Source organism: Carassius gibelio, chromosome A22 (assembly GCF_023724105.1).
Source record: "Carassius gibelio isolate Cgi1373 ecotype wild population from Czech Republic chromosome A22, carGib1.2-hapl.c, whole genome shotgun sequence".
In the NCBI taxonomy this organism is placed as follows: Eukaryota; Metazoa; Chordata; class Actinopteri; order Cypriniformes; family Cyprinidae; genus Carassius; species Carassius gibelio.
Window position 1 is genome coordinate 4,450,363 of NC_068392.1, and position 21,571 is coordinate 4,471,933.

Here is a 21,571-nt window from a genome sequence, read left to right on the forward strand (position 1 = left end):
TACAGTAGTTCACCATGTATTTGTTCATGTTTTATTAAGGGATAAGTCTGAAGGCCACCATAAAATAATTCTAGCAATTTACACAGGGCTAGTAGTAAACAGCTGTACATATAAGTTGAGCTCAACCCAGTGTTTTTTAAAGTGTACTACTCACCTGGCAAAACTATTCTAACACCGAGTTCTTTCAGCGAGTTTTCTTTCAAAGAAACAGACTGGTCAACCGTGTCACCTGCAACATAAAATAAACTGCAATGTATGGCATCTTTTAAATTGGACGTAGTTATTTGAATATCAGCTTCATAAACCTTAAACTTATTTTTTGGACTGTCACCAAAACAAAAATAATACAGCGCATCAAATGTTTATGTTTCCATAATGCTTCTGTACCTTAAACATAACAGCCCCTGCATTTCTAAACCAAGAGTATGTCTATAATTGCCGTTGCTTTTAATTTCTGCATAAAATAATAAAAAATATAATAATTCAAGTCCCTATTATTCTATTGAGCCTGTTTACATATTTACAGGTGAATTCATAAGAAAACAAAAGTGTTCCCAAACATTGAGGCAAATAATCTGTATCAGAACATATTTTTATTATATAAATACATAATTGATACAATTTGTATAATAAAATCGCACAAACAATTCATGGAAAGAACTAGGAGAAAGATGGGGGAAAAATCCTCACCTGAAATTAGACTGCACCACATCTAAATAGCACTTCATGAAATATCACCTTTTTTTTCTTCTTTTTTTTTCAGGCAAGATGACATTACAACTCTGTTGTGATTCACATAAAAGTACAAATAAAAACTATGTTTAACTTCTGCACATTATAACAGAACCAGTGTTGCCAGACGGCTGGAATTTGATTGCACATCAAAATTGGTTTGGGTGGCTGGACAAATTTTTTAATAATTTCACCAGTATTCCAATTTCTACATTTTATAGGCTAAGTTGATTAATGAGTGACATATTGTAGCATGATAATAGATCAGATTTTGAACTTGTAGCTCTATATTCAAATGATCGCTTTGTCAAAAAAGGTATAAATATCAGTTAAAGAGTGGATAAGTTAAAGCACAACACAAAGGTGGGTGAATTATTATTAATGTTGTTAAATTGTTGAGCACAAATGACACATTTTTGGCTGTTATGGTGTGTATATGAGCATGTGAGATGACAGCATCACTCTCATCCCAAAAAGTTTGCTAGTTGCTCTAATACCATTGCTTATTATGATAACTTATCCTGTGCTTTTTGCCTGCACTTGAATCCTTGGTATACATAAGATGATGTTTCATTCTGATGCTATACATCCTTAAACCTCGGGTAATGTTTTTATTTGTATACTCAGTATCATTGATTGGACGAAAGCACCATGTGACTTGTGTGCATAATGGCTCTAGCATTGCACATTATCATATAGATATTGTGCTTTACTACAGAGTTTTTCCTGAGTGGAATTTTAATACTTTTTTAATAAAAATTGGAAAAGTTCAAATTTTTTCCACCCAAACACTGAAACAACGGTTTATACAGAACACTGTGATTCCATGATTATCCAGAGCATGTGAATTTGAGGTACGTAATTACTAAGCAACTAATGGTAACATTCTAAAACCACATTTTGTCACACTACACAAGTTATCATAATATGTAACAGTGAGATGTCAATAGTAAAATAACGCAACCATCAGTGCCAACTACAATACATGAAGAGCATTTGTGTCTTGCAGTATGATGCCTTGTGTGATTATAAATACATCAAATACATTTCCTGGTCAAAATAACCATTTTGGCGAGTTAATCATGTAAACAGTCAGTTAAAAGAGGACATTAACAGATGGGACAAAATAACTGATCTGTCAAGTACATCAGTTCTAATGTTATTATGGTGCAAATGACAAGAAACAAAGAATTTGTCCTTTGCTCTTGTTTTGGATCTCTATAGCAGCTTAAAAAAACCCTCTACACACTGAAAAAACGTCAAGCACTCAGGGTTTTGCTGGTAACATTTTGTTTCTAACTTTATTGCTGGTTTACTGCTTAATTGCCTTTTTTGAAGCAATGTTTATGTAATTGAAGGTATGTGAAATACCATTTGAGTGAGTTTGATAATTCTTTCCTAATTTCCCATTGTCTCTTCACTGTCCATTTCAATGAAAATAAAATAATAAATAATGCCACGGTGGTGTTTTAGTGGCAGTCTCAGTTTTTATTGGGACGTGCCATTAGCACAGCCTTAGTCTGACTAACATATGAATATTGTTTAAAGGGGTCATATGATGCTGCTGAAAAGAACATTATTTCGTGTAATGCCATATGTTTATGCGGTTTAAGGTTCAAAAACATTAAAATATTATTTCCACATAATGTACATTATTGCTGCTCCTCTATGCCCCGCCTTTTTGAAACGCATAATTTTTTACAAAGCTCATCGTTCTGAAAAGTGACGTGTTCTCTGATTGGCCAGCTATCCATGGTGTTGTGATACGTCCCTCAACATATACTGTTATGGCGTGTCCCAGTCAGAGCACCGGCATAACAGGACAAAAACAATAAAACCGGTTTCAAACGAGGCAATTGTTGCATCCAGTGGGGACATAATTACTGATTATAATGACTTCTACTGTCTTTTTACGTGTTGCGTTGTATATCGTCGTATGTCACATAAACACAAAACCATGTCTGCATTTGTGATTGGAGAAATAACAAACAACAAGCTCTATTTTACACTGCTCAAAATTCGCATTTGAATCATCAGTGGCAAATCCTTTACAGATGTAAACCTACTTCCAAACTGTGAGACAGAAGCGCCAGACTGTCCTTGCAAAGCCAGTGGCTATAACGAAGAATGGTTGGCAGATTCGACAAAGGAGCGGCCGGGGATTGCGGGCAACCCCATGTGACGACCCCGGGCTGGACTCCGCTTTGTCCACGGTGAGTGTGAATTTGATGTATTCCAGCACAGATCAGCTCCAGGCATGACAAAGTGGATATCTCCTCCTCTTTTGAAAGGCCAAATAAAGTAGTTTCACTTTCACAATGAAACACACAGCTTCTCCATGAAATGACGCTGGGATAATAAAAGTTATGTCTTCTTTCTTTGCATGAGAAAGAAGAGATGTAAATCTCATCATATGACCCCTTTAAAAACCACCTGTAAAAAAAAACACAGAAGGTAAGAGAAGTGAACAAGACTGATGATTTTACAAAAATCTTTAGGTTTATATTACCTGAACTTGACTTAGCTCCGCCCTGCTGCCTGTTTGAATAATAATGACTCAGTTACATACACAGACGACTTTGACGAATTGGAAAATTGGGAAGAAAATACATATTTTCATATCTTGCACACACAATCTTGTTTAAACAGCTGTCTGTAATTCTCCAGAGTCTGTGTTTGTGATGTTCATGATGGTCAGAGATCCAGTCTGATTCACCTCCAGTCAGTCTATGAATCTCTCACTACCATCTTCACAATTAACATCTGTACGGATCTTACTCTGATCTCCACTGATTTGAGCAATGCAAGTGTCATTAAAAAGCCATGTAATCAAATAATTTGGGTTATTTATCACACCTGGATCTAAAGTGAAAGATTCTCCATCCTGCCCTGACTTCATTTCATCTCGTTTGGCAGCAGTAGCATCTGCAACACAAATCAACAGCTGCTGGAGGATCTTTTTGCTGAGGTCAACAAATTACACAACATTAAAAAGTGTGGATATGAAAGAATCAAGATTACGTTATATAATGAACAGATTTCATTTAACTGATGAAGATAACCACCTTTTTCCCATTTCGGTAACTGTACCATAAACACCAATAACAGCTTTAAATTTTGAGTGCTGACAAGTGACCACGGATAAGCCATGCCTAGTTGTGCATCAAGCAGTTATTTACATATTTATATTGTGTAATGCACACCTAGGGTGGTTCTTCAACTACAGGCACTTTTGGCCTTGTGAACTGGAGGGAAAAAGTGTTCAAATCAAAACTGTCACAATCTAACAGTTAAATATAACTAGTCTAGTTTAATGATCCATAAGAGAACGCACTTACATTTTAAGACAAATTGGTGTTTTTGACATTTTCCGATCGTTGTAACATTGTAAGACCACTGTCACACATAGTTTTACCAATTTATACCTATATCGCAATTAGCATAGATTTGTGGTTTAAGTAAATTAATTGTCATGAGGCCCAAACGCAAAGCTTATATCCACCACCACCTGAAATATAATATTGCATTGGTTAGATACATTTCTGAAAAATAACTAGTTGAGTTATTGCATTAAGTGGAACATTATCCTATAATCTATGCAGAAATTTTTAATGAGTGATTAGAATTTTGTACATATTTTTTAAAGAGTTACGAGGTGGTGGAAATGACTGGGTGTTGTGGAAATGACAATGAATGGACGTCCCTGTAGAAAAACAGAAAATATTTATTTGAAACCCATTTACCAAATCATTAGTCTTTAGTGTGTTTGGTTCCATAACCAGATTAACAGTTACAGCCTTACTGTAAACAACAAACCACAATAATCACATGAAAAATGTAAATTACGCATAAATTGTAATTGTAAAATTATAACTGGTTAGATGAACACTGTTTTGAATTTTGGAATCCTTAAAAAAACCACCTAAACATTAGTCATATCAATGCATTGTAACATGAACTAATAAGCATCTTGAGCATGCACACGCTGTATGTGAGTTAGTTTGGTATTGTACAATTCAAATTGTTCTCTTAGATGAACACTTCTGAAAAGAACATTTAAAAGACACCTTAAACTATAACATATAAATTATCATATAACATGAACTGTAAAGCAACAAGATCACGAGGGCTGTGAGTCTATGAGAGAGAGAGAGAGAGAGAGAGAGAGAGAGAGAGAATAAACATGGAGGCTTGTCCAGAGGGCAATTATGGTGACCAGACAGTATGTGTGTGAGAGATAATGTGTATGAAAGTGAGGTAGTGTGTGTGAAAGAAATAGTTTATGAGAGAGGGAGTATGTGTGTGTGTGTGTGTGAGAGAGAGATGTGATTCAAGGCCAAATCTTGCAGATTTCTTTCCAAACTTCCGTTTTCGACCCAATCCCAATTCTACCCCTTAGCCCTTCCCCTCTCCCCTACCGCTCCGTTTCGCGCGTTCACGTGAAGGAGTAGGGGTGTCTCGATTCTCTTTTGGTTGGAGGGGTAAGGGGAAGGGCCAGACAGCCCTTCAAATTAAGATTTTTTGGGACTACACTTCAACGAAGGGGTATGAAGTGTCTCGGAAACATGGCAGCTACAGCGAAGAAAAAGACACATAAATGTAAGGTTTTTTTGGCATAAATAAGGATTATAACAAAAAGTAATCAATTGTTTTATGTAACATTCAATTGTGAGTTCATATTAACGGTCATGTTACTCAAAGAAATGTTTGCAAAAAATTGCTAATATTTGCTAACGTCATATCATTACAGACTGTAATCCCCCCAATAATTAGAAATCGCTAAACCATTTTCTCAAATATTGCCTATTCGAGAAGGAGAAATGGAAGTTGCGTGTATTCGCGTCTGTTCGTTTATCTTTTTAGAGTGAGTTTACTTAAAAACAGCGATTGTATTCTCTCGTCGCTAGAAAATGTAATGTAGCGATTCAGTATTTAAACTGTATTTAATAAAAGTCGTGGGGCAGCATTGACAAGTTTATTTTCTCCTGGATGTGTGAGCTGTGCGATTTCCGATATGTGTGTGTCCGTAAGCAGCTCATTAATACAGAATGATAATTCAAGGCTCTAATGCACACCAGCACACCAGTATATGTGTGTATTGTAAGAGCTAGACAACGAATGATGACGTTTGACGGCATAGTAGTGGTGTTCCAATCCTTACTTCTGAGTTCTGACTTAGGTTGAAAGAAGATCAGTAGTCTGGGTGTGGGACAAGCACAAAACAGCAATATTTGCATGTAATAATGATGTTTAAAAAGGTGAAAAAAATCATTATAGAGTACTGGTAAAAAGTTCCTAAAGTACTTTCATTGTAAATTTAACTATGAAAGTGTGAATTTTTCAAAATTAAATGTTTTTTTATAAAATATGATCAAAGGACATGAAAGTGCCCTTAGTCTAAGAATTGCTGCCTAACTGTTGATATCCCTCACATAATCCATTCACAATTTAAAGGAAAGTTTTGTTTTTCAAGCTGCTAAAACTCACCAGTATAATAAACGCAAACAAATTTAAATTAAATTTAAAATTTAAATATTTAAAAAAACAAATTTGATTCAAACATACATTGCCTGCTTTTAAATGTTAAATGACTCACCATGAACAGTAACATTGAAGGTTTTTTCATGGTAGCGGTTGTTGATGAAAAAGTCCAGAGTCTGTGTTTGTGATGATCAGAGATCCAGTCTGATTGTCCACCTTCAGTCGACCTGTGAAGCTCTCAGGACAGCCTGGATCTGTACAGATTATTGTCTGATCTCCAGTGATGTAAACAATGCGATCTTCATTGTAATCCCACATAATTCTGTCTTGTCTATCAGTATTTAAAGTGACTGAATCTCCTTCCATCACTGACATTTCGTTCATCTCAACACCAGAAGCAACTGAAGAAGAAATGAACAAATTATTATAAATCAAGCCTGGGACAGTGGGACAAAATTATTCAAGAGAAAATTGCTGTGAAAATGTTTTATTTGTGAAAATGTTATTTGTGGTAAAATCAAGGTTAATTTTCCCAAAGGTTGTTTTTTTAAACGGAGGGCCAATCCCCCACGCCTGCCTTCAAAATCAAAATGCGTCACAACATTACATAAAGTACTAACGATTACTTGAAACTACACAAAATATATACTTAGTTTTCAAACCAACATACTTATAACATGACTCTTTATATTTCTCTAATGTTAATATTTGATATCAAGGGAGCTCATAATGGCGAGTTTGTTCATATATATATATATATATATATATATATAAAGAAAAGGCTTACCATGAAAGAGCAAATCACACAGTGTGAGAAAAACACCTAGCATTTCCTCCACGTTTTCGAAAATAAGTCCAAAATGTGCGGAAACCAAAAATGTTACTTTCTGTTCAAGTTTAATTGAAAGCCAATGTGAAGAAGTGCAAAAATCATCAACAACAGGCAAACGTTTGAATCATCTTTGCTTGCGATGTGATGTTCGATGCTTAAGCTCCAAAACTTGTGTAAAAAAAAAAGTACTTTTGGATATTTTGCTCAGCTTGCCTCGACCTAGTAAACGGAAACCGAGGATTTCCCAATCGTAAATTCTTCTTCTTCTGCTTCTTCTTCTGCTTCTTCTTCTGCTTCTTCTTCTTTTTTTTTTCTTTTTTTTGGCGGCTGGCAAACCAACTTAACGGTGCATTACCGCCACCGACTGGGCTGGAGTATGAATCAGGAGATATTGGAGATATATATATATATATATATATATATATATATATATATATATATATATATATATATATATATATATATATATATATATATATATATATATATATATATATATATATATATAAAATATATATGAAAAAGCTGGTTTCTTTCTTGGCTGTACTTTGTGCACTGAAATAAAATATGCTCTACAACAGGGCTATTCAATTACAAAATCAGTTGGGCCAGATTTTCAAACCAAGAAGGTTAGCTGGGCCAGTTATATCAGCGGCGAAGCAACTTGTAAAGACACATTTTTAAACCAGCACAAACAAATTTTATTGAATACATGTAATGTTTATTCATTGTTTCTCTTTTAACTTTGGTCAGTTTGCACATCAAAACGTGCATAAAAATACTATAAAAGTTAGGTAGCCCCGAATTTTTCCACTTACAAAAGAAAAAAAAAACTGACCTAGGCACCTCTTACCTAGGCCTACCTAGGCAACATATCTCATCTATCTGATCACAAAGTGCATAAAACAAAATAGTGCACAGTAGTAGATAAGCAATAACATTAGGTTTCCTTTTGAAACAAAATAAACATCTTGCTCACATTTGACCCAGGAACATCTCAAAGTGCATAAAAAGTGCACAGTATTCACAACTAACACATGAATTCAAGGTGGACTACTGCACATATTGCACATACTGAGGGAACATATTTTAAATCACCACATTTGTGATTAGGCATGCCTTTGTTACACATCCAGCATTATACTGATGTAGGCTACAGTTAGCCAGCTAATTTAGTGGGAGAAGTGACATTTTTTGTTTTGAACGAGAGCAGTGACTTTAGGCTCATAAGTTGTCAATGCAATCCGAAGGCATTGGTGGAGAGTATGGTCAGTCAGGGAGCAACGAGAGTTGCTTTTTATGGAGTTCATGTGTGAAAAGCTTGACTCACATGTGTAAGTTGAACCAAACATACTGAGCATGACGATCGCTACTTTCTTAATGTTAGGGAACTGATGTACGTTGACATCAGTCCAAAACATTGTAGGCCCGTTAGTGCAAAGCTCCTGTGCCATGGTTACAGATGACCGCATGTCAACAAGTTCGAGAGTGAATTTCCCCTCGTCAATGGAAGGAACCACTTGCTTTGCTCTGGCGGATAAGTCCCCTTCTATTGCAACAGTGAACGGGTCTCTGACAAAAACGGCCACCTCTGTGGGCAGAACAATTCCATCCAATCGACCAGCAAAGTTCATTTTCAACCTCGTAATAAAATCTGTCATCACATCCGTGATTTGTGCGGGGGATGAGACGCATTTGCGGAGCGTCGGAAAATGCAGCATTCGGCCTGTGTTCAAATCAGTTGCAAAAAGGTCCAGTTTAACTGGGAATGCGCGCATCTGTTCCACAAGGTCGATGACAGTTTTGTCTCTGCCTTGTAGTGCCAAATTGAGATCATTCAGGTGTTTGAATATGTCACTCAGAAAGCATGCATCGGCCATGAAGCTGTCGTCCAGTATGCGACTCAAGTGCGCTTCTGCCTTTTTTTGCTTGCTGCTGCGGAGGAAAGTTATGATCTCCTCTCTGAGACCACAGAAACGCTCCAGTGCTTTGCCTTTGGACAGCCACCTCACGTCATTATGCAAAAGCAGGTCGTGGTGCTCAGCAGACATTTCTGACAGCAGTATGCGGAACAAGCGGTGTTGGAGGCTTGATGTGGAGCGAATAAAATTAATTGTAGCCATCACGTTGTCCATGGTCGTTTTTAGCGCCCCACTTAGTTTTGCGCACAACACCGCCTGATGCACAATGCAGTGTAAGGAGATCAACTGAGGTGCAACAGCGGACCAACGTGCTGCCAAACCATTCACTTTACCTGTCATGGATGGAGCCCCATCTGTCACAAGCATGCACACACGCGTCATATCCAGACCATTGTCTTTAAAAAAAAGCAGAAATTTTCCCAAAGAGTATATCGCCCGTTGTGTGTCCTTCTAACGGTAGTAGGCAGAGCAGCTCCTCTCTGAAGCATTTGCTGTCAAAAAAACGGACATATATGCACAACTGAGCAGTATCAGTTTTGTCTGTGGACTCATCTACTGCTATAGACATAGTATCAGCTTTCATCAGGTCTCCTAACAGTGTTTCATACACATCTGCAGCAAGAATTTCAACCCTACGAATGTTGGAAGTATCTGACAGGGGTACGTTTTTTATAGCAGATGCTACGCTCGTTTTAATTTTATCGTCATTTATCACCTCATCCACGACGGCCAGCATACAGTCCTTCACTGTTTCAGAGTCTGTGAATGGCCTTTTCTTTTTTGCCAATATCCAGGAAACACGAAGGGATGCTGCGGTAGCTCTCTCTTGGGCTGTGAATGACCGCACCATGGTAGTACTGCTCCGTTTGTAAGATGCAATCAAACTCTGCACTTTTGCTACCCTCTCTTGAGATCCCGCGGGAAAATTGGTGCGGAAAGTCTGGTGTTTCTCATTGTGGTGCCTTCGCACATAGTAATGTTTTAATACTGCAACGCACTCATTACAAATTAAACACATCGGTTTGGCGTTTGGATGTGGCGGTAAAATAAACAAGTATTTGTCAGTCCAGGCAGGGTTAAACTGACGGTTTTCATTGGCAATTTTACGTTTTAGTGTTGAGAAAGACATACTGATTGTAATCTAGGCTACAACCGGCGCGCTCTGCATTGTTTGCGTTGTTGCTAGGCTACGTGGTCTGTACTACAGTATGAATTTACGCAGGGATGCGCGTTTTTGGCGGGACCACGGGCTGGGCCATTTGGAGGTTGCTTCCGGGCCGCATGTGGCCCGCGGGCCGCCAATTGAATAGCCCTGCTCTACAATTTCTAAATGACTACAATATTGTCAGTTCCCTGTTGGATGTTTCCCTATTATCTTCAATGAAGAATTGAGCCCTGTGTGTCCTATTCTTAACCATGTAATTATACTTTTTTCTATTCCTTCATTCTGTCCTTCCTATATCCACTTCTGATTGTATATTATATAAATGCCTCCCTGTATCTTGATCCACCCAATACTCCTGCCATTTTGATCTTGCATATGCTTTAATGAATGTTTTAGCTTCAGATTTACTATATGGAACTTGTAATATTCTATTGTGTTCCAGTTTTTGTTTTGCAAGTTTATCAACCTCCTCATTCCCATTCACTCCAACATGTGCAGGTACCCAGAGAAACCTGATTTTTAAATCCTTTGCATTTAACTTATGCAAAACCATACAAATTTTATGAATTATATCATTTCTTATAGATTTCCCAGTTTTCATGTTTTCTAAAGCTGAATAACTATCAGATATAATCAGTTATTTAACTCATTTCCCTCCACCCATTCCAAGGCCAACAAAATTGCAATCAGCTCTGTTGTGTATACTGATAAATTATCTGTTATTCTTTCCTGGCATATTACCCCATTCTTTGGAATATATACTCCTGACCCAGCGTGTCCTGTCTTTGGATCCTTCGAACCATCTGTAAATATGAATGTATAGTCAGAAAAATGCATATCAAGATAATATTTAACAACATCCCTCACTGCTACTTCCTTTGACTTACTTTTGATTTCCTTATGAATGCCTAAATCTACATCTGGTATAGGGAAAAACCATGGTGGAATAGGAGAGACTGAAACCGTTGAACAGTACTGTAATTTATGTAACCCAATATCCTCAGCTTTCGCATCGCCAATCCACCCAAAACTTTTGTAATTGGACTTCTCATGTTCCCAGCAATCTTTTAAGATAGCTTTAGCTGGATGGCTATCAACTTGTCCCTCCACATTAATCCAGTGTGATAACATCAGTTGTACCCTTCTTATCCTCAAAGGCATCTCACCCATTTCCAATTGCATATAAGATACCGGAGATGTTTTAAAAGATCCACTACATATCCTTAGAGCCTGAGCTTGCATGACATCCAAAGCTTTGATGTTAGACTCTGCTGATGACATGCTATACACCCATAATCAAAGACAGACCTCATTAGTGCCCAATATATATTTTTTAAGGATGCCCTCCTTGCTCCCCATGCTTGTCCGGATAAACAGCGTAGGATATGAACAATCTTTTTACATTTATTAACCAGTTTTTTTCCAAATGAATCTTCCATGTCAGTTTTTCATCAAACCACATCCCAAGAAACCTAATAATCTTCATTTGCTCAAGAGGCTGACTGTACAATTTTAAGGATACAGGTGTGATCTTATGCTTTTTTTGAAAAACATATGACTTGTGTTTTTGACATTGATAATATAAATCCCCATTTATTTGTCCATTTTTCCACTTCCTTAATTGCCTCTTGCATTTTTGATTTAACATAAGATTCATCACGGCCTCTAAACCATAATGCTCCATCATCAGCATACAGGGATTTTACAATCTTCTGGTCAATATTTGAGAATATATCATTAATCATAATATTGAATAATAATGGGCTACATACACTACCTTGTGGAGTTCCGTTCTCTATTGTATATACCTGAGAAAATTCTGCACCTACTCTTACCTTAATATTCCTATTAAACAAAAAATCCAAAATCCAATTGTATACTTTACTTATTTTACTTATACTTAGTCTGTGCATTCCTAATATTGGATTCTAAACATAAAAATGAATCCATTGTACTTCGCCCCTTACGAAACCCACTCTGATATGCGGGGAAAAAGGTCATTGCTATCTAAATAATGGGTCATTCTATCTGTAATTATTCTTTCCATTATTTTACACAACTGCGATGTTAAAGCAATTGGTCTATAACTAGACGGGTCAGACGGGTTTTTCCCTGGCTTTAAAATAGGTACTATAATTGCATGTTTTCACACTGATGAAAGCTGACCAATTTCCCAAATTTTATGAAAAAATTTAAGTACTATTTCTACTGTCCCATCTGTCATATTTGCTAACATTTTGTAACATACCATGTCTTTTCCTGGAGTAGTCTGTTTTGCATTAAGGACTGCTTTTTTCAACTCAAACATATATTTAAAGGCACATCTAATGGATTTCCCGAATGTCCTTTCTTTTTTAAAAAATCTGGGAAACTTTCTAACACTTTCCTTCTGTTCACTTGTGCTTCCTTAGTGAGGTTCTCAGAACTATGCACTTTCCTAAATGTTTGAGCTAAAACTTCAGCTTTTTCTAAATTAGTAACTGCCACTTTATCACCACTATTTAAAACAGGTAATTCATAATTCCTTCTAACTCCTCCCATCCTCCTTATCATTCCCCATATATCAGATAACTTCACATCCCTTCCTATATCATTACAGAATTCCCTCCAGAAATTGCCTCACTAAGTGGTGATCCCACAATATTTTCCAAAATACTTCCCTGTATTTTCCCACAAGGATTATAATAATTTATTACATTTATAGAACCTTTACTTGTCCATATCCTTATTGTAATTGATTCATTCTTATCATTTACATTTATAATTTCATAGCTTAAACCATTTTGTATAAAAGTTACTAATCCTCCCCCTCTACCATTTCCTCTATCTCTCCTAACTGCTGAATATCCCGTAATAATAAAATCCAACTCTGATTTCAACCATGATTCTTGTACACATATTATATTTGGTTTCTCTTTTAACTCATCTACATATTTCTTAAATTATTGGGCGTTAGCTATTAAATTTCTAGCATTCCGTTGTTGTATGCCTACATTTACCACCATTTAGTCTATACCATCATTGTGCTGGGTAGAGTGTCTGTACTTAAGTTATCCCTAACTGTTTCCCAAGCCATTCCTTTTATCCCCAAATATTTTTCAGCTGCTTTCACAATAATTTTAATCCTTTCGGTACGACTTGTTTTCTGTGCAAAACAGTTGATAACTTCAACCATAAAAATCACAAAATCATGTTTGCTGACAAATAAAATTGTCTTTCCTTATCTCTTCATCCTCTTCATTTATTATGTCATTTCCAATGCCCTCATTTTGTTTTGGTATTACATTCACTCTGGGGACCAGCTTTACTGCTTCAGAGTAGCCAATGCCTTCAGTTACCTTAATTTTCTGTACCTCTTTGGCTCTTTTACTAAATTCACAACCCTGGTATGCTGCACTGTGCTCCCCTCCACAATTGAGCATTGATTGCGAGCTTTGTCACATTCATCATACTCCTGGTCTCCTCCACGCTTCCTACACCTCTTTTTTCCTTTACATACAGCCGCGATATGCCCAAACCATTGACATTTATAACATCAAAGTGGTGGAGAGATGTACAACTTAACCACATAACTCATTAAACCAACAAAAACCTTATCTGGTAAAGTTTCTCCTTCAAACGTAAGCATAACTGATAAGCTGTTGCAAATGTCTCCAAATCTTTTAGTTTTAAGTCTTTTAGCTTTGCATTCTTTGGCCTGCTTAATGTTTGCTATTATTGCATACGTCTCTACATTTACCGGAATGCCTGTAATGACTCCTCTGACTAACTTTTTGTCATTAGCCTTTGAACATTGCACTAGTTTACCATGAATTTTACTCATCTTAACTGCTTTTTTGAGGTGTTCTTTGTTTTTACAAAACACCAGAAGTTGTCAGTTTCTTAATATTATTGCACTCATTACCTCTCCAATTTCTTTACTTAGATCTTTTGTAAGTTGTATCGGATTCCACTCTCTGAATGTGGTACCTTCTTGCCCCAACTTAACAAATAACTTATATTGTTCCCCACCATACTTTAAAGATGCACTTTCACCACAATCAGTTGTAATATTCTTTTTCTTTTTCTTTTGATTAATATTCCACTCTTCTTTACCCTCGCTGTCTTCCACCTCTCCAATGCTCCCCACCTCTCCTGTCTCACTTACTACTCCGTCACTTCCTTCCTCCATCTCCTGACCATTCCCAGCCCAGCTGTTAAAAATAAAATATGGACGTATTGTCCGTGACGTCACCCATAGACTCCTCAATACCGATTTAGACTCCTCAATACCCATGTTGGCAGCGTGGCACCGCGCGACTCTCCCGGATAATCGAAAATGGGCAAAAAGGCGGGAGCTGATTGCTGAAGCCACGCCAACTTAGCGCGACAGCATTGTCAGCAGCGGCAATCCACCTTTCACTCAAGTGGCCATGCCCTTAATTATGCAGAACTTTAAGTCTTAATATAATTTAAACGGATGAGTTTTAAAAAAAAATTAACCCCCCTCACAGTTGTCATAAAGGGCAAAATTAGCAATATAGACCAAAATATTTTTTTGAACCAGGCTGTAAACATGTTTTTTTCTGCTGTAAAGTTGGGCATTTTAACATGGGGAGTCTTTGGGACTGACTCTCTTCTGCAGCCAGCCTCAAGCGGCCAGTTGATGAATTGCAGTTTTTGTCACTTCCTTATTGGCTTCACTAGAGAGAGCGCGAGGTTGCTACTCGGATAATACCAGTCTTCCTCTTCTATTCCTTTCCGGCAGACTAGGCACTTGTAGTGCATTGCTGCCTCCCACTGATGATAAAGATAATCTGCATTAAATCTCCCCCTAGCCTATATTTTCCAATATATTTTCCAATATATGCCATTAATTACAATGCTATTTCTATTTGATTAGGACCATCACCCATCAGAGTTTTAACAGAGATTAAATCAACTCCCAGAACGTTTAGACCAATGAATAACAGTCTCCTTTCTTCAGCATATCTCGGACAGAACATGATGACATGCTTGACAGACTCCTGTACTCCACAGGCTTGACACTTGCCGTCCATGTGCTTTCCCACCAGAAACAGCCCACTTGCCAATCCACAATTACCCAGTTTTAGTTGGGCCTTAATCTGATCCATCTGAGGCAGGATAATTGAATTCCCAGGGTTGACTAATGGTCTGTACCATTAATTGTACCACATCTAAATTACTAAGTGAGGACCTAGCTGCTGATCCATATGCAAGACATCCATAATCAAAAACTGATTTTATCATAGCTTTATAAATCATCAGCATAAAATTCCTGTCTGCACCCCAAGAGCATCCCTCCAAACACCTCAAGATATTAATAACTTTTCCACATTTACTCACCTCTCTACTCACATGTTCTTTATACGTTAGCTTTTCATCTACCCAGACCCCAAGAAACTTGAAGACCCCAACTCTTTCAAGAGATTCCCCATACAACTTAAGACCTAGACTTTCTATATTCCTCTTCCTGCCAAAACCATATACTTTGTTTTTGTCGATGATAGCCTAAAGCCCCACTTATCTCTCCAAGCCTGCACCTTATTCAAAGCACACTGCATTTGTTTAAATAAATACCCAGTATTACGGCTTATTTTCCACAATGTTCCATCATCTGCGAGCAAAGATCGCTGAAATCCACTTTCTACCTCATCAAACATATTATTAACCATTATATTGAACAGGACTGGACTGATTACACTACCCTGCGGAGTCCCATTATCTACAAACACAGATTCAGAAAAACTCCCACCTACTCTTACCTGAATACACCGTAACCTGAGAAAGTCCTTAATCCAATTAATCATTCTACCCCAAATTCCTGCATCTCCTTCTTTCCACAGCATATCATATGCCTTCTCGATGTCAAAAAACACACCTACCACCACCTCTTTATTTACAAGGGCTTTCTTGATATCATCATACAACACTAAAATTGAATCCATAGTACCACGACCAAGTCTGAAACCATTCTGAAAAACCTTTCTTTTCTAATCTATATACAAACCTATCAGTAACCATCCTTTCCATAATCTTACAGATAACAGCCGTAGGGCAATTGGTCTATATGATCCAGGGCTTTCAGCTTCCTTACCGGGTTTTAAAATCGGCACAATCACTGCATGTTTCCATTCAGCTGGGATTGATCCTTCCTCCCACACAGTATTAATCAATGCCAATACCTCCTCCAATGCAAAGTCATCCATATGCTGAAAGATCTCATATCCCAATTCATCTCTCCCAGGAGTAGTGTGCCTCCCTCGTCTTATTGCCCTTCTTAATTCATGTAAAGAAAAGAACAAATCAATTACATCACTATTGTAATTATTTTTGTTAAGTTTATACCCTTCCTGCTTAAGCATTAGCTCCCTCCTAATCAAACCATCACTACCAACATTCTTATCAGTGTGCACTTGCTGGAAACTCCTAACCAACAGATCAGCCTTATCCTTGTTACTAACCACTTCTCTACACCCTTCTACCAAAACAGGAATAGAAAAACCTCTATTAATTCCCGCCATATGATGAATCATATTCCAAACCTGTTTAACAGTAATCTCAGAACCAAGAGTGCCACAGAACTTCTGCCAACTCTCTCTTCGCACACTTTATAACCTTCCTAGCCTCAGCTCGCGGTTGCTTATATTCAACAACAAGGCTCTCAAGAGGACATCTGCGAAGCTGCCTATAAGCTCTATTTCTAACCCGCACAGCCTCATCACAAGCCTGATTCCAATAATACCAGTCTGTTCCAGCAACAACAACAACACCAGTGACAATACCCACACTTTAAGCAATAAAGTTCAGTACTACCTGTTTCTGTGTTTCTTATTGACAGCTGCCATGAAACACTCATTAGCATATATCAATGTGTTTGGGGAATCACATAAACTTTGTCATAATGCCCGTTTTTGTGCAGTATTTGTATAAACACAGATGTAAACAGACAGGACAAAATAACTGATATGTCAGAACAGATCAGTGCATTAATATGTCACAGTGTAAATTACCAGAATCAGAGCAAATGTCTCATTGTGCATGTCTGGGTCACTTTAGCAGATTTAACAAACCCTCTATATAAATTCCAACCAGCATTCTTTGTTCTGTTTCTGGTACTGCATTGCTTTGTATTGTTTGCTGCAACACTGAAATTGATACTGAGATAAAATTTCACTGGTATTGGTAACTCTGGTATCATGAGATGGATACTCTGTAAGCAATGGCATCTTTATTTGGTCCTCTATTTCCTGTTTCTACATTTTCTTCACTGTCACTTTCAATGAAAGTATAAAATAATAAATAATGTTACATTGTGGCACTTGCAGTATCATTCTCAATCAGTTTGGGACAAGTTATCAATCATCTATATACGGAATATAAGCTTGTTCCTGGGATGTCCCATTGGTAGTGTCTGACAATAGATGGACATACTCATCATGGGACATCTCATCAGTAGTGTCTGTCATTTGAGGGTTATTCTGATTATGGGACATTGCGGCGGTAGTGTCCTTCGATTGAGTGTCTTTGTGATAGTGGGACGTCACATCATTAGTGTCCTTCAATTGAGTGTCTTAGTGATTGTGGGACATCCCATCGGTAGAATCCTTCGATTGAGTGTCTTTTTGATAGTGGGACGTCCCATTGTTAGTGTCTTTCGATTGAGTGTCTTTGTGATAGTGGGGCGTCCCATCGTTAGTGTCCTTCGATTGAGTGTCTTTGTGATAGTGGGGCGTCCCATCGGTAGTGTCCTTCGATTGAGTGTTTTTGTGATAGTGGGATGTCCCATTGGTAGAGTCCTTCGATTGAGTGTCTTTGTGATAGTGGGGTGTCCCATCGCTAGTGTCCTTTGATTGAGTGTCTTTGTAATTGTGGGACGTCCAATCAGTAGCGTCCTGTAGTGTCCTTCGATTGAGTGTCTTTGTGATTGTGGGACGTCCCATTGGTAGTGTCCTTGAATTGAGTGTCTTTGTGATTGTGGGATGTCCCATTGGTAGAGTCCCTCGATTGAGTGTCTTTGTGATAGTGGGATGTCCAATTGGTAGAGTCCTTCGATTGAGTGTCTTTGTGATAGTGGGATGTCCCATTGGTAGAGTCCTTCGATTGAGTTTCTTTGTGATAGTGGGGCGTCCCATTGCTAGTGTCCTTCGATTGAGTGTCTTTGTAATTGTGGGATGTCCAATCGGTAGCGTCCTGTAGTGTCCTTCGATTGAGTGCCTTTGTGATTGTGGGAAGTCCCATTGGTAGTGTCCTTGAATTGAGTGTCTTTGTGATTGTGGGATGTCGCTTTAGTAGTGTCTTTCGATTCAGTGTCTTTGTGATAGTGGGACGTCCCATTGGTAGTGTCCTTTGATTGAATGTCTTTGTGATTATTATATTATTGGTCACTCTATTAAGGTGGGATCATTTTAAGGAAACTGCTGCTGGCAGCTGTTATTTTTGGTGTGACCATTAACAGATTGGGAGCTCCTGGATTTCTCCTCTGGCCAGTGATCAAACGTGTCAAAATCTTAAACACGTTGTTCTGGTTAAATCTGAATGATCATGTTTGCAGAGCTCCCTCTGAGTTCAAACAAACCAATATCCCTGAGTAATTCATTTACTCAAACAGTACACTGACTGAACTGCTGTGAAGAGAGAACTGAAAATGAACACAGAGCCGAGCCAGATATTGACTAGTTCATGAGTCAAGAACCGGTTGCATACATTTTCGGTTCACCAGTAGTTCTTTCGGACAGTTCGATTCAATAAACCGGTTGAAGAAAACGGTTCACCGGTTCTTTTGCGCTCTACGTAATGGTGTCATTGGCGATGATTGCCCTTGATTCTAGCCTTCGGTTTACCTGGGCTCATAAAGTTAGCTCATAATCAGTTCAGAATCAATCACTATCAATCACTACACTATAATATTATTTTACACTCTAATCCTTTTGTTTTTAATATTTGGCATGTTTGTATGATGCGCTTCCCTCTGTGTAATAAGCAAAGTCAATGCGCACTGTGGACCCGCCCAGAGATGCATTTTCCTTATTTGTAGTATGCCTTGTATACTGTTTCTATTGCCTAGACATGGGACATAATATAACAAACATAGAAAACTATCTGAAAAGGATGTAACCTTTTTTTTTTTTTTTCAGAATGTTTCGGATGTTCTGAATGTTGTTGATACAACAGGTATGGTACTCCAAACCTGACAAATAGGTAATAAATAGGGTCAATGAAATATAAATACAACTGCATTGAATTGATCATAAAACGGTACTGTTACAACCACACAAATTGCAGAACAGCTTGAACAAAAATACTGAACAAAACTTAGTTTAGTTGTGTCCCAAATAATGTACTATACACAATGCACTTACACTCAACGGCCACTCTAGGTGCTCCTGTTGAACTGCTAAATAATGCAAATATCGAATTAAAGAGCCACTCCTTACAACTGAGGTATACAGAAGATCATCTCTAAATGTTCAACATGTTGCAGACGGCAACATCAGCAGACCACTTCTGTTAGCTAAGAACAGACTCACCAAAATTGGACAACAGAAAATTGGGAATGGCTGCCTTGCTTGAGAATCTCTATTTCTGTTGTGAAATTCATATGGTATGATCGAAATTGTACGTAAATAGCATGGAAGTATGGATCCATCCTGCCTTGTTAACTGCAAGTAGATCCTTTCCTATTTATGACCCCAACCCTGGAACTGGTCTTCCAAATGTTGTTCACCAAACCCTGCCATAAATAACAAAGTGCAAATACTCTTTGAACTACAAACCAGTGCATTCATAATTAAGATAATACATTCAAATAATATAGTAAGACACACCAGTTTGTAATATCAAGCAGCAAAACAAGCTGTTTTGTAACTAAAAATAGCAGGATGCAGATGAGACCAGAAGCCAGACACATACAATTGATAAATGGCCATATAATAAGGTGGATACTTTCTCATAATATTGGGAGTGTGACATCTTTATATACAGTCTTTGACTGAACAGAGCAGATGATGTTATCACTGTTTTATCCTCAGTTGCTTTACAGATGAATTAAAGTCATTGCACAATAGATTAACTTTACAAAGTTATTGAACTGAACTGAAACAACAATGAACTGACTTTATGAATAATGACTACTTGTCCACTTTTGACCACTTCCAGTGGTAGTTGAAAACACATTGGACAGGATTGCTTTTGTAGACACTCATGTGGTCAAACATGTTCAATAGGCTCTTATCAGTCCTGATTGTAACACAAACCAACAGTGTTCAGTATAGTTTTGTGGCTATCAGAGCAGAGATGAAAGCTGCTGTTCTCGGTATCATTTCCTGCTATCTCCTTTCATGTTAAATATAAATAGCATGAGCTTATTGTGCATTATCAGACCAAAAGGATCAGAAAAGACCCATACAGTACATACGCTGTCCCATAGAGAAATGTTTTTCTCGTCTCAAGAAATGTCTCAGTCCACATGAAACCACAAAACGATGTAGTATACATGCCAGACCAGTATGTGTTGCTGTAATTCTGCCACAGAGATTGCACGCAGTACAAACGAACATAGAACAATGCATCTCATAAGCTGTGTTAATGTTAGTTATTAAAAAGACAATAGTTGAGTGTTTGTTCATGATTTTGTTGCTGTTATGTGATGTAGTGGCTGATGACATCATCATTTTAAAAAATATACGGATTCGCAGTCCAAATGAGCAGAAAGGGTGGTGTTTTGACATTGATCCACTCTGGGAAACAGTTTTAAAAAAAATTTAATAATAATTAAGGCCCCGTCCACAAGGAAACACGTTTCACTGTATGATATTTTTTTTAAACCAGGTCCCACTTTTGTCTTCAAAAACGCCCTTCGGAAACCAATGGGTGACGACGCGGACACATTTTTATTCAGTTTATGGTTTATACGCATAGTCCAAGTCTTCTTCTCCATTGTTTGTGTATCTCCGTGGCAGAATTACAGCGCCACATACTGATCTGGAATGTACACTACATTGTTTTGTGTCAGTTTTGTGGTTTCATGTGGATAGAGATTGGATAGAGAAAGATCTGGCTTCGTGTGGACGTAGCCTAAAACACCAGGTGTAAGCAATTATGTGTCTCTTCATCTATGTGTGACCAGTGATCAGTTCTATGATCAGTGAAAATTTACCTACCATAAATAATTAGACATAGATTCTGAACCATGAACTTAACATAATTTTTAAAATCCAGTGTTTAGTTGAACACAACAGATTTATTCTTCCATGAGGGGGTTTGTCATCATGTTGGTTTTGTTTTCATGCAGACTATTAAACAATGAGACATTTCTCCTGGAAATCCTGTAGAATTCAACTAATCAGATGATGACTGTGAAGCTCATGAAGTGTTTCCCATTTTGTGTGCAGGTGTGGCAATTTATTTGTAAAGCAGTTTTATCTAAACAGGAAGTCA

The 21,571-nt window shown here is 37.6% G+C and overlaps 1 protein-coding gene and 1 long non-coding RNA gene across 6 annotated transcripts in view; one reads left to right on the forward strand and one right to left on the reverse strand.

Annotated features, from left to right (window-relative positions):
- Positions 1-21,571, forward strand: part of LOC127942441 (SLAM family member 9-like) — an 83,620-nt gene that overhangs the window by 22,265 nt on the left and 39,784 nt on the right. The window lies entirely within an intron of this gene.
- LOC127942899 (uncharacterized) lies at positions 105-7,326 on the reverse strand. 5 transcript variants are annotated; one of them, XR_008149468.1, is made up of 5 exons: positions 7,001-7,326; positions 6,329-6,614; positions 3,242-3,657; positions 2,799-3,165; positions 105-229 (listed from the first exon to the last, which is right to left on the reverse strand). It is a non-coding gene; the product is annotated as an uncharacterized LOC127942899 (long non-coding RNA). The 5 variants fall into 5 exon arrangements; XR_008149466.1 differs by lacking the exon at positions 105-229 and having other exon boundaries at positions 636-3,165; positions 3,242-3,270; positions 3,589-3,657; XR_008149469.1 differs by lacking the exon at positions 105-229 and adding an exon at positions 5,894-5,931 and having other exon boundaries at positions 636-3,165.